A 15,151-nucleotide genomic window follows, 5' to 3' on the forward strand; every position below is an offset into this window, starting at 1 on the left:
AGCATCTGACGCCTCTGTACAGCAGTGTCCGACTCCTCAGCCCAGCACCTGACGCCTCTGCACAGCAGTGTCCGACTCCTCGCCCAGCACCTGACGCCTCTGCACAGCAGTGTCTGACTCCTCAGCCCAGCACCTGACGCCTCTGCACAGCAGTGTCCGACTCCTCGCCCAGCCTAGTGCCAGACTCCCCAGCACAGCACTTGACGCCTCTAGTGCTGGTGCTGACGCTGCACACAGCAGCACAGCGTCCGGCTCCTCGAGTCCTCGCAGTCACTGCCGGTAGAATTCATAATCGCTCCCACCAATAGACACCGTCTCCTACTGCACAGGACCGCCCACTAAGAAGCGGGAAAATGACACGTGACTGGGTATAAGTCGGCACTGTAGAGGCGGCGCGCAGTGGTGGTGGGGAAGGTATGTCGTGTGGTAACAGGAGCGCGCTCTGAAGGTGTGCTCCACAGCTCTGTGAGAAGACTCCGTGCAGCTGAGATATTCCGTGTGGAATATTGAACATGTGGTGGAGGTCACCCCTTCAAAGCAGCTCCGTGAAATCTGTATACATGGCAGCTATGGGGCATCCTCTGTCCACTGCTGTGTAGGCATCGTGTGAGGCGGGGGTGCGCAGAGGTCATGAATGGAGGCATAATACACATGCGCTCATGGTTTGTTTGTTTTTTTAATTTTTTGGAAAGGCATTAGTAATTTAATGTTTTATAGAATTTCCCAGGAAAAAGCGATGTAAAATTAGAAACACTAGCACAGGGGTGGGAATTTAAAGGGAACCTATCAGCATGATTGTGCACAGACAGTGTCAGGTCGGCGCTGTTATACTGATTACAACGATACCTTGGTTGATGAAATCTGTCTTGTGTTTGTTTAGGCTATGTGCACACTATGCAGAAAATTTCTACATAAAAGCAGGACTCCTTCCCAGAAATCTGGTGTTTTTTCTGTGCATCCCCAGGCACATAGAAAATATCCAGAAATGCGGAATTTTCAGAGAAATTAATGAGCATGCTGCGTTTTTTGCCGCGCAGCGGTTTTTTCACGGAAAAAAACGCATCATTATGTGCAAAAAGTGCAAAATGCATTAAAATGAATGGGAAGCTTCTTTTAAGTGTTTTTTGAGCGGATTTTTTGGGTAAATCCGCGAAAAAAACGTGTGAACACAGCCTTAGGCCTACTTCACACGTCAGTATTTTTGATCAGTATTTGTATGCCAAGACCAGGAGTGTCTCCAAAACAGTGAACATGTGCTGCCAGTCTTTCAGTTAGGCTGTGTTCACACACAGCGTTTTTTTAGCGGTTTTTACCGCGGTTTTCGCTATAAAACCGCTAAAAATAAGCTGCACAGTCATTTCTATGCATTTTGCACTTTTTGTGCACATTGATGCGTTTTTTACCGCGAAAAAAACGCATCGCGGTAAAAAACGCAGCATGCTCATTAATTTTGCGGATTTTTCTGCGGATTTGGCTTCTCCCATGCGTTTAGAAACCGCTGCGGTAAAAAACGCATCAAAACCGGGCAAAAACCGCCGCGGAAAAATAGGTGCGGTTTCTGGGAAGGGATTCAGGGTTTTGTGCAGAAATTTTCTGCAAAGTGTGCACTTAGCCTTATAGTTTTTTTCTGTAAGTTCCACTCCTGGTTTTGGTATACAAACACTGATGCAAAAACACAACGTGTGAACACAGCCTTAATCTGTATGTTCGGTTAATGATTTGCTCATGCTCCGGGGCAAACTGTGTGTGGGGGGCGGGGGATCTATCACTGATAGCTGCTACTGCACAGGGGCGGCAGGTGCCATTTTCAAATTGATTTTTTTCTTTTTAAATATCCGGATAACCTCAACCATATTGATTATATACACAGTAAATATGCACGATTATGCTGCTGAATTATGTATAGCTATACAGAGCACCACATGAAGACCCCCCCCCCCCCCCCCACAGGCCGTCCCGAAGCACCACCATGTCAGTAACTCAAAAGTTAAAATAAAGATTAAGCAGCAACCACAAGACAGATTTCATCAACCAAGGTATCATTTAAGGGCTCATACTCACTGGCGAGAAATACGGACGAGTGCAATTCGATAAAAAAAATCGGATTGCATTCGGACCAATGTTATTCAATAGGTGACATCTCATTTGCCATTTTTTTTCTCAAACGAAATCGGACTGAGAAAAAAATCACAGCATGCTGTGTATTGCTGTGATTCTTGGACGAGACTTGCCAATGCAAGTCAACGGGTGCGAGAAAAAACTTGGACAGCACTCGCACCATGCGAGCGAGTGCTGTCCGATTTTTATGTACCGTGTCCTTTGAAAAGACGGCAATTCATATGCGACTATACAGTAACATCACACTGACAAGATATACTACAAAAGATAGAATACATGTATACACATAGAATAGATACAGTATATATATACCTATTCTATGTCTGTGACACATATATACAATATATATATATATATATATATATATATATATAATAGTATTGTTTCTCCAGCGAGAAACAAAAACTACCTATATGTAGTGTCGAAATATGTCATCCAAAAGGGATTGACTATATGCAAAATTGTTACTGAAGAAACATGGAACCTTTTTAATGTAAAAATAAGTTATATTTTAATCTACCATTGGGCTGATCGTTGGAGAAACAATACTATTTCTTTTACATGCAAGGATTTATCCCAATCCGTTTTCTGTGCGAACTGCTACCACAGGCTGGACTTATTCCTGGTTTTCCTCAAAGCGGTGAGCTGGCTGTGCCAAAAAATTCTTATATATATATGTATTTCATAGAGCAATACATACTAGAATAGGTGATCATTCATCTGTCGGCTTTTGTAAATTCATCTGTCGGCTTTTGTAAAATCATTACAAAACCAGACAGGATTATAACACATGGTTTACATACAGTAAACCATTGCATATCTGTTAGATTTATATATGTCCCTCACTAATAACGTTAGTAGTGTGTGTGTATTAAATTTTGGAGCTGTAGGTGTTAACTTAAAGGATTAATTCACGGAAAAAAACTTGCGTGGGTTCCCGCGCAATTTTTTCAGCCAGAGAGGGCAAGCCAGTGACTGAGGGTAGATATTAATAGCCTAGAGAAGGGACCATGGTTATTGCCCCCCCCCCCACCCCCGGCTAAAAAAATATTCCCCCAGCCACCCCAAAAAAGGCGCATCTATAAGATGCGCCAATTCCGGCACTTACCCTTTCTCTTCCCATTGCCCTGTAGCGGATGGCATATGGGGTAATAAGGGGTTAGGCTAAGTGCACACGGTGCGGATCCTCCCGCGGATTATAAGAAATCCGCAGGTCAAATGACCTGCTTTTTTCCTGCGGATTTCTTCCTTTTTTTTTTGCGGTTTTTGTGCGGTTTTCCCCCTGCGGATTTGGAGAATGGAACAGGTGGAAAACCGCACAAAAGAAGTGACATGCACTTCTTTTAAATCCGCAGCAAATCCGCACTGATTTATCTGCACAGCTTTTTTTTTTTTTTTTTTTTATTATTATTGATTTACATTGTACTGTAAATCACAGTGCGGATTTGCAGCGTTTCTGCGTGGAAAAATCCGCTGCGGATCCGCAGGAAATCTGCACCATGTGCACATACCCTTAATGTCACCTTGCTATTGTAAAGTGACATTAAGCCGGGTTAATAATGGAGAGGTGTCAATAAGACACCTATCCATTATTAATCAACTAGTCTGAAAGGGTTAAAAAATAACACAGACATTAAGAAATAGTGAAATAAATAAACACATTTTTCCAGCTTTATTTAACTCCCAATCCAATCGAAGCCATCGTTCTGTAAAAAAAAAAAAAAAAAAAAAAAAAAAGGCCAAAATAAAAAAGCAACACTATTCCAAACCTGTCTGCGCAGGCAGCTTTTCCTTCATTCCTCTGTGATTTACAGCCAGGCCGGTTGCATTAGCACCGCTCCCGGTTGTAAACTATTTAACCCTTTGAGATGGATTTCAGTGTGGGACTTGACTGTACGGCAGACAGGTATGTGATATTGTTGCTTTTTTATTTGGGATTTTTTTTATAGGAGTACAAGGGCTTCAATTGGATTGGGAGTCTAATAAAGATGGCAAAAATGTGTGTTTAATTATTTCATTAAAAGTCTTTATTCTTAAGCCCCCGTTACACACGGCGAGATCGCTAGCGATATCGCTGAAGCGACAGCGATTTTGTGATGCAACAGCGACATCGCTAGCGATCTCGCTAAGTGTGACACGCGGAAACGACCGACTCCCTGCTGCGATGTCGCTGATCGTGCGCGAACGTTCAGGATCATTTTTTGATCGCTGGCGTCACGCTGACCAGCATGCATCGCTGTGTTTGACGCCCCTTATCAACGACGAGCGACCTCGTTGGCGACTCCGAACTCATATAAACTGTGTTCCAAATTATTATGCAAAAAGAGTTTAGGAGTGATAAGGTTAGTATTTTTTTGTTTGTCATTTAAACTCATTGATGGTGATGTGTGTCAGGGCTCTTTATATCACTGAAAGCAATTGCAGATACCTGTGCAAATTAGTTTGGCAGGTGTGTCCAAATAAAGGCAAGACTACTTAAGAAGGCTGTTCCACATTATTAAGCAGCCTACATTTTTTGGCAAAATGGGAAAGAAAAAGGATGTCTCGGCTGCTGAGAAGCAACAAATTGTGGAGTATTTAGGTCAAGGCATGACTACAATCAACATTGCCAAGACACTTCATCGTGATCATCGCACAATCAAGAAGTATGTAGCTGATTCCCAGCACACACTTGTGCGTGCTGATAAGGAAAAATTGAGGACTCTTTCCAACAGGCAATTGCGTCAGGTTAAAAGAGCAGCTGCAAAAATGCCTTGTCATAGCAGCAGACAAGTTTTTGAAGCTGCTGGTGCCTCCAACGTCCCCCGAACAACAAGATGCAGGGTCCTTCAGAGGTTTGCAGCTGTGCGTAAGCCATCCTGTCGACCACCTCTATCCACTGCACACAAGCAGAAACGGCTCCAGTGGGCCAAACGATACATGAAGACTGACTTCCAAACTGTTTTGTTCACCGATGAGTGCCGTGCAACGCTCGATGGTCTGGATGGAGTGGAGGATGGCTGGTTGATGGACACCCCATGAAAACACGGCTAAGGCGCCAACAAGGAGGAGGTGGAGTAATGTTTTGGGCTGGAATCATGGGGAGAGAGATTGTCAGCCCCTTTAGGATCCCTGAAGGGGTAAAGATGAACTCCATAATCTATGTGGAGTTTCTAAAACAGCACTTCCTGCCATGGTTCAAGAGGAAGAACCGTGCTTTCCGCAGCAAGATCATTTTCATGCATGATAATGCACCGTTTCATGCTGCAAATAACACATCTGCATCTCTGGCTGCTATGGGCATAAAAGAGGACAAACTTATGGTGTGGCCACCATCTTCCCCTGACCTCAACCCCATTGAGAACCTCTGGAGCATCATCAAAAGGAGTGTCTATGATGGCGGGAGGCAGTTCACATCTAAGCAACAGCTCTGGGAGGGTATTCTGTCCACATGCAAAACAATTGAAGCACAAACCATCCAAAAACTGACAAATTCAATGGACGAGAGAGTTCAGAAGCTTCTTTCGAACAAGGGGTCCTATGTGCAAATGTAACATCACCTAGAATAAAGTTTTGACTTGAAAACTGTTTGATTTCATTTTGTAATAAGCTGATAATACTTATAATTTCACAATTGACCATTTTTTTTGTTCAAAATAAAAATAAAAAGGTTGAAAACTCTGCTGTGCATAATAATTTGGAACATGCATTTTGAGTGTTTATTATTTTTAAAAATATACTGTTTTCATAGGCAGTTTGTTCAAAAACATTGCAATTATACTAGAATATTAGATGACTGGAAAATAACAATGACTGCAATTCATATAGGTAATTTAGAGAAAATATGAGGAAATATTTTTTGCATAATAATTTCGAACACTGTAGATAGCGCTGAAGGATGCCTATTCAAAGTCTGAATCGCTATTAGACAGTGTGTGACATGGTACCAACGATCGCCGTGGTCGTTAGTGACATCGCTGATGCGTCGTTATGAAGATCGGCCTGTATGACTGCTTACTAGCGATGCACAAACGATCTTAGCCAGAGCGTATCGTTGTCGGAATCGTTAGTGCGTCGCTACTTGTAACGGTACCCTTAATGTGTTTTTGTTTTTTAACCCTTTCAGACTATTGGATTAATAATGGATAGATGTCTTATTGACATCTCTCCATTATTAACCAGACTTAATGTCACCTTACAATAGTAAGGTGACATTAACCCCTTATTATCCCATATGCCACCCGCTACAAGGCAATGGGAAGAGAGAGGCTAAGTGCCGGAATAGGCGCATCTTACAGATGCACCTTTTCTGGAGTGGCTGGGGGCAGATGTTTTTAGCCTGGGGGGGCAATAACCATGGTCCCTCTCTAGGCTATTAATATCTGCCCTCAGTCACTGGCTTTCCCTCTCTGGCGGAGAAAATTGCATGGGAGCCCACGCCAGTTTTTTCCGTGATTCTTTAACACCTACAGCTCCAAAATTTTACACACTAAAGTACTAACATTATTAGTGAGGGACATAAATAAATCTAACGGATATGCAGTGGTTTACTGTATGTTAACCATGTCTCATATCCTGTCGGGTTCTGTAATGATTCTACAGAAGCCGACAATTGAATTATTGGCTACTCTGCTATCTAGCGCTGTATGAAATATAATATAATATATATATATATATATATATATATATATATATATATATATTATATATATATTATACAGTACAGACCAAAAGTTTGGTCACACCTTCTCATTCAAAGAGTCTTCTTTATTTTCATGACTATGAAAATTGTAAATTCACTCTGAAGGTATTAAAACTATGAATTAACACATGTGGAATTATATAATTAACAAAAAAGTGTGAAACAACTGAAAATATGTCTTATATTCTAAGTTCTGCAAAGTAGCCACCTTTTGCTTTGATTACTGCTTTGCACACTCTTGGCATTCTCTTGATGAGCTTCAAGAGGTAGTCACCGGAAATGGTCTTCCAACAGTCTTGAGGGAGTACCCAGAGATGCTTAGCACTTGTTGGCCCTTTTGCCTTCACTCTGCGGTCCAGCTCACCCCAAACCATCTAAATTGGGTTCAGATCTGGTGACTGTGGAGGCCAGGTCATCTGGCGTAGCACCCCATCACTCTTCTTCTTGGTCAAATAGCCCTTACACAGCCTGGAGGTGTGTTTGGGGTCATTGTCCTATTGAAAAATAAATGATGGTCCAACTAAACGCAAACCGGATTGAATAGCATGCTGCTGCAAGATGCTGTGGTAGTCATGCTGGTTCAGTATGCCTTCAATTTTGAATAAATCCCCAACAGTGTCACAGCAAAACACCCCCACACCATCACACCTCCTCCTCCATGCTTCACGGTGGGAACTAGGCATGTAGAGTCCATCCGTTCACCTTTTCTACGTCGCACAAAGACATGGTGGTTGGAACCAAAGATCTTAAATTTGGACTCATCAGACCAAAGCACAGATTTCCACTGGTCTAATGTCCCCATTCCTTGTGTTCTTTAGCCCAAACAAGTCTCTTCTGCTTGTTGCCTGTGCTTAGCAGTGGTTTCCAGCAGCTATTTTACCATGAAGGCCTGCTGCACAAAGTCTCCTCTTAACAGTTGTAGAGATGTGTCTGCTGCTAGAACTCTGTGTGGCATTGACCTGGTCTTTAACCCCTTTATGACATCATACGTACTATCCTGTCCATGGGACCCGGGCCCCTATGCCCATGAACGGGATAGTACGTCTAGCGCGATCAGCGGCGCTCACTTGGTGAGCGCCGCTGATCGCGGCCGGGTGTCAGCTGATTATCACAGCTGACACCCGGCACAATGTGGTAGGGGAGGTTACGGACCGCCCCCGACACGTTAACCCCTTGCACATCGCGATCAACACGATCGCGGTGTACCGGGAGTTAAAGGGAAGCATCGGCAGGGAGGGGGCTCCCTCCGTGCTTCCCTGAGCCCCCCACAGCAGCGCAGTGTGCAGCACTGCTGCGGGGGGCTCCATCCCTGCAGGTCCCCGAATCCAAGATGACGACGGGGACCTTCGGGGGGCCTGCAGGGAGCTGACTTCCTCAGTGCCTGCAAAGCGCAGGCACGAGGTCATGGGGGATTCCCTGTTGAGAGGAACAGAGGCCGCTATCTGCAGACCGGATATAACTTCAAGAGAAATGTGCTGTCTTCCAGGTGCAAAAATTAAAGATGTGTCTGACAGGATATCAGGACTCTTCAGACCTACAGATGACTACCCATTCCTGCTAATACATGTGGGGACAAATGACACCGCAAGAAACGACCTGGAAACCATCTGCAGAGACTTTGAAGACTTAGGCAAGAAAGTGAAAGAACTGGGAGCGCAGGTGGTCTTCTCTTCCATCCTCCCAGTGGATGGCCATGGAACAAGGAGGTGGAATAAGATTCTGCAGGTGAACAACTGGCTACGTCGATGGTGCCGTCAGCAACGATTTGGATTTCTGGATCACGGAGTGAACTACTTATACGATGGACTACTTGCTAGAGATGGGGTGCACCTTACGAAGACTGGAAAGCATGTATTTGGAAGTCGCCTTGCTACACTTGTAAGGAGAGCTTTAAACTAGAACAACATGGGAAGGGAAGCAAAAGACCAGAAAAAGCCATACACCTGACAAATGCTATTGCGAACTCTGCTATTAGAAGTGGAAAGGAAGAACAAAGACCAAAGAATCTAATTAATAAAAATATTGGAGAAAGAGAAACCAATCACAAACTAAACTGCTTCTATACTAATGCACAAAGCATGGGCAACAAACAAGGAGAATTGGAACTACTAACACAGGAAAAGAAATATGATGTCATTGGAATCACTGAAACTTGGTGGGACGATACACATGATTGGAGTACAAGACTAGAAGGATACAACTTATTTGCAAGAAACAGACTTGATAAACGAGGAGGGGGTGTCGCATTGTATGTTAGAAACACGTATATCTGCACAGAGATTGAAGCTTCAGAGACTGGGAGTTCTGTGGAAACTGTTTGGGTAAGAATACAAGGACAGAACAATGGAAAGGACACCATTGTAGGCATTTACTACAGGCCGCCTGTGCAAGCTGAAGATATGGATGAACTCTTTATGCATCAAATGGCCAAGTTCTCCAAAAAATATGACATAGTTGTCATGGGAGATTTCAACTATCCAGACATTTGTTGGGAATCTCTCTCAGGCAAAACTAACAGGTCAAGGAAATTCTTATCCTCTCTTGCTGACAACTTTATCTTCCAAAAGGTAAGGGAGAAAACAAGGGGAACTGCTACCTTGGATCTAATCCTTATAAACAGGGAGGAAATGGTTGAGGAGGTAAAAGTGGCTGGGACCCTAGGAGGTAGTGACCATGCTATTTTAGAATTTTGGATAACTAGAGGTGGAAGACCTGTGAAGACTCAGACGTCAAGGTTAGATTTCAGAAAGGCAGATTTTAAGGGATTCAGAAAGAGAATTGGAGGGATCCAATGGCTGGATATCCTAAAAAGACAAAAATGTCCAGGAGGGATGGGAAATCTTGAAAAATGAAATTCTCAAAGCACAGTTGTTAACAATTCCGAAAAGAGGGAAGAATAGGAAGCATTTAAGGAAACCAGGATGGATGAACACAGAACTTAAGCATATGCTAAAAAGGAAGAAAAAAATGTTTATAAAATGGAAAGAGCGAGGCATATCTAAAGAAGAATATAATGCTGTCTGCAGAAGCTGCAGGACACAAATCAGACTAGCTAAAGCTGAAAATGAATTGAGGCTTGCAAGAGATGTCAAAAACAATAATAAAGGATTTTGGGGATATGTCAAAAGTAAAAGAAAAGTCAAAGATGCTATAGGATTTTTACAGGATGAAAATGATGAAATGGTAAGACAGGATGTTGAGAAGGCTGAACTTTTAAATTCCTATTTTGCATCTGTTTTCTCTCAGAAAGGAAATGTAACATCAACTGTTATTCACTGTCCTATTAAGGGAATAGAAGAATCCAGGATATCTATAAACAGAAAGATAGTGAGGAAACACTTAGCTAATCTAAATGAATTCAAGTCTCCAGGTCCAGATGAATTACACCCCAGAGTACTGAAGGAGATAGCAGAAGAAATTTTTGAACCCCTCTCCATAATCTTTGAAAATTCTTGGAGAACAGGAGAAGTGCCAGAAGACTGGAGAAGAGCAAATGTTGTTCCTATCTTCAAAAAGGGGAAGAAGGTGGACCCAGGGAACTATAGGCCGGTGAGTCTGACTTCTATACCAGGAAAGATCTTTGAACAAATTATTAAACAACATGTATGTCAATACCTGGATAAGAATGAAGTGATTAAACAGAGTCAGCATGGGTTTGTAACTAATAAGTCATGTCAGACTAACTTAATTTCCTTCTATGACGGTATCACTGATTGGGTGGATCAAGGAAATGCTGTAGATATAGTATATCTTGACTTCAGCAAAGCATTTGACAAAGTCTCTCATACAATCCTTATTGAAAAAATGACTAAGTATGGAATGGACAAGGCAACTGTTAGGTGGATTCATAACTGGCTTAGTGATCGGACCCAAAGAGTGGTCGTAAATGGCTGCACATCCAGTTGGAAGAATGTCTCAAGTGGGGTACCACAGGGCTCTGTCCTGGGCCCTGTATTGTTCAACATCTTTATCAACGATTTAGATGAAGGAATTGAGGGTAAACTGATTAAATTTGCTGATGACACAAAGCTAGGAGGGATAGCTAATACTAGAGAAGAGAGAGAGAGGATTCAAAAAGATTTAAATAAACTGGAGAAGTGGGCAGCAACTAACAGAATGGTTTTTAACAGGGAGAAATGCAAACTACTACATCTGGGCAATAAAAATGAAAAAAGCATTTATAGAATGGGAGGAATAGGGCTAAGTGACAGCACATGTGAAAAAGACTTGGGTATACTAATAGATCACAGACTGAATATGAGTCAACAGTGTGATGCAGCAGCAAAAAAGGCAAATGCAATTCTAGGATGTATTAACAGAAGCATACAGTCTAGATCACGTGAAGTCATTATTTCCCTCTACTCCTCTTTGGTCAGACCTCATCTGGAATATTGTGTCCAGTTTTGGGCACCACATTTTAAAAAAAGACATCAACAAACTGGAGCAAGTTCAGAAAAGAGCGACCAGAATGGTGACCGGTCTGCAAACCCTGTCTTATGAGGAAAGGTTGCAGGATTTGGGAATGTTTAGTTTGCAAAAGAGAAGACTGAGAGGAGACTTAATAGCTGTCTACAAATATCTAAAGGGCTGTCACATTGTAGAAGGATCAACTTTATTCTCATTTGCACAAGGAAAGACTAGAAGCAATGGGATGAAACTGAATGGGAGGAGACACAGATTAGATATTAGAAAAAACTTTTTGACAGTTAGAGTGATCAATGAGTGGAACAGGCTGCCACGACAAGTGGTGAGTTCTCCTTCAATGGAAGTCTTCAAACAGAGGCTGGACAGACATCTGACTGGGATGATTTAGCGAATCCTGCTTTGAGCAGGGGGTTGGACCAGATGGCCCAGGAGGTCCCTTCCAACTCTACGATTCTATGATTCTATGATAAGTGCAGTGCCTGTGACAGATCGCTGATCTGTCACATGACAGTTATGTCCCCCTTGGGACAATGTAATAAAGTTAAAAAAAAAAAAGTGTAAAAATAATTTTAAAAAAATCGCTAAATAAATTAAAAAAAAAATAATTCAATAATAAATTCATTTTTTGGAAATAAAAAAAACAAAAAAAAAAATAAAAGTACACATATTTCGTATCGACGCGTCCGTAACGACCCGCCCTATAAAACTGTCCCATTAATTAACCCCTTTAGCGAACCCCTTAAAAAATAAAAATAAAAAACGAAGCAAAAAATAATGATTTATTATCATACTGCTGAACAAAAAGTGCAATAACGCGCCATCAAAAAGACGCATATAAATATCCATGGTACCACTGAAAATGTCATCTCGTCCCGCAAAAAACGAGCCGCCATATAGCGGCATCAGCAAAAAAATAGTTATAGCTCGCAGAATAAAGCGATGCAAAAATAATAATTTTTTATATAAAATTGTTTTCATTGCATAAAAGCGCCAAAACATAATAAAACGACCTAAATGAGGTATCGGTGTAACCATACCGACCCGAAGAATAAAACCGTCTCATCACGCGGAACGGTGTAAACGCACCCCCCAAAAGAAATTCATGAAACGCTGGTTTTTGTTCATTCTGCGTCCTAAAAATCGCAATAGAAAGCGATAAAAAGATGTCACGTGCCCGAAAATGATACCAATAAAAACATCAACTCCTCCTGCAAAAAATAAGACCTCACATGACTCTGTGGGTCAAAATATGGAAAAATGATAGCTCTCAATATGTGGTGATACAAAAACTATTTTTACAATAAAAAGCGTCTTTTAGCGTGTGACAGCTGCCTAACATAAAAACATAAATAGTAAATCAGACCCCCCGTTATCACCCCCTTAGTTAGGGAAAAATAATAAAATTAAAAGAAAATTTACTTATTTCCATTTTCCCATTAGGGGCTAGGGTTAGGGCTGTGATTAGGGTTAGGGGTGTGTTGGAGTTAGGGTTGGAGTTATAATTGGGGGGTTTCCACTGTTTGGGCACATCCGGTGCTCTCCAAATGCAACATGGCGTCTGATCGCAATTCCAGCCGATTCTGCTTTGAAAAAGTCAAATGGTGCTCCTTCCATTCCAAGATCTGCCATGCGCCCAAACAGTGGTTTACCCCCCACATATAGGGTATCAGCCTACTCAGGACAAATTGCAAAACACCTTTTGGGGTCCAATTTCGCCTGTTACCCGTAGGAAAAAAAAATTGGGGCAAAAATATAATTTTTGTGGAAAAAATGATTTTTTTATTTTCACGCCCGGGCGTTATAATCTTCTGTGAAGCACTTGGAAGTTCAAAGTGCTAACCACACATCTAGATAAGTTCCTTGGGGGGTCTAGTTTCCAAAATGGGGTCACTTGTGGGTAGTTTCTATAGTTTAGGTACATCAGGGGCTCTCCAAACGCACATGACACCCGCAGACCATTCCATCAAAGTCTGCATTCCAAAACGTCACTACTTCCCTTCCGAGCCCTGACGTGTGCCCATACAGTAGTTTTCTCCCACATATGGGATATCCGTGTACTCAGGACAAATTGGACAACAACTTTTGGGGTCCAATTTCTCCTTGTACCCTTGGGAAAATAAAAAAATTGGTGACTAAAAGATCATGTTTGTTGAAAAAATACGATTTTTTTATTTTCACGCACGGGCATTATAAACTTCTGTGACCCTTTGAACCCCCAAAGTGCTCACCACACATCTAGATAAGTTCCTTAGGGGGTCTAGTTTCCAAAATGGTGTCATTTGTGGGGGGTTTTCACTGTTTTGGTACATCAGGGGCTTTCCAAACGCGACATGGTGTCCGATCTCAATTCCAGCCAAAAGCGTCAAATGGCGCTGCTTCCCTTCCGAGCTCTGCCATGCGCCCAAATAGTGGTTTACCCCCACATGTGGGGTATCAGCATACTCAGGACAAATTGCACAATAACTTTTAGGGTCTTGTTACCCTTGGAAAAATAAGAATTGAGGGTGAAAAGATCATTCTTGTGGGAAAAATATGATTTTTTAATTGTACGGCTGTACGTTATAAACTTCTATGAAGCCCTTGGGGGATCAAAGTGCTCACCACACATCTAGATTAGTTCCTTGGGGGTCTAGTTTCCAAAATGGGGTCACTTGTGGGGGGTTTTCAATGTTTTGGTACATCGGGGCTCTCCAAACGTGACATGGCGTCTGATCTGAATTCCAGACAATTTTGATTTGAAAAAGTCAAACGGCGCTCATTCCCTTCCGAGCTCTGCCATGCGCCGAAATAGTGGTTCCCCCCCACATATCAGGTATCAGCGTACTCAGGACAAATTGCACAATAACTTTTGGGGTCCAATTTCTCCTTTTACCCTTGGTAAAATAAAAAAAAATTGAACCTGAAGTATTTTTTTTGTGAAAAAAAGTTAAATGTTCATTTTTTTTAAATATTAAAAACATTCATGTGACGTACCTGAAGGGTTAATAAGCTTCTTGAATGTGGTTTTGAGCACCTTAAAGGGGTTCAGTTTTTAGAATGGTGACACTTTTGGGTATTTTCTATCATATAGTCCCCTCAAAGTGGCTTCAAATGTGATGTGGTCCGTAAAAATAAAATGGTGTTGCAAAAATTAGAAATCGCTGGTCAACTTTTAACCCTTATAACTTCCTAACAAAAAAAAAAATTTGGTTCCAAAATTGTGCTGATGTAAAGTAAACATGTGGGAAATGTTACGTATTAAGTTTTTTGTGTGCCATATCTCTGTGATTTAAGGGCATAAAAATTCAAAGTTGGAAAATTGCAAAATTTTCGCCAAATTTCCGTTTTTTTCACAAACGCAAGTTATTTGAATAAAATTTTACCACTAACATGAAGTACAATATGTCACGAGAAAACAATGTCAGAATCACTGGGATCCATGGAAATGTTTGCGTTATTACCTCATAAAGGGACAGTGGTCAGAATTGGAAAAAATTGGCCCGGTCATGAACGTGCAAACCACCCTTGGGGGTGAAAGGGGTTAATCTGAGCTGCTGTTAACCTGTGATTTCTGAGGCTGGTGACTCGGATGAAATTATCCTCCGCAGCAGAGCTGACTCTTGGTCTTCCTTTCCTGGGCCGGTCCTCATGTAAGCCAGTTTCTTTGTAGTGCTTGATGGTTTTTGCCACTGCACTTGGGGACACTTTTTCAAAGTTTTCCCAATTTTTCGGACTGACTGACCTTCATTTCTTAAAGTAATGATAGCCACTCGTTTTTCTTTACTTAGCTGCTTTTTTCTTGCCATAATACAAATTCTAACAGTCTATTCAGTAGGACTATCAGCTGTGTATCCACCAGACTTCTACACAACACAACTGATGGTGCCAACCCCATTTATAAGGTAAGATATCCCACTTATTAAACCTGACAGGGCACACCTATGAAGT

At 41.8% G+C, this 15,151-nt stretch overlaps 1 protein-coding gene across 1 annotated transcript in view; it reads left to right on the forward strand.

The window, feature by feature from the left end:
- Positions 1–354: 354 nt before the first annotated feature.
- The window catches only part of RNF212B (ring finger protein 212B), a 585,489-nt gene continuing 570,692 nt past the window's right edge, over positions 355–15,151 (forward strand). The window contains exon 1 of the mRNA XM_073575552.1: positions 355–414. The gene's annotated coding sequence lies outside the window, so the exon portion shown is untranslated. The remainder of the gene's footprint in view (positions 415–15,151) is intronic.

The sequence above is a fragment of the Dendrobates tinctorius genome, unplaced genomic scaffold (assembly GCF_039654945.1).
Source record: "Dendrobates tinctorius isolate UK_male_01 unplaced genomic scaffold, ASM3965494v1 ptg000044l, whole genome shotgun sequence".
Lineage (NCBI taxonomy): Eukaryota > Metazoa > Chordata > Amphibia > Anura > Dendrobatidae > Dendrobates > Dendrobates tinctorius.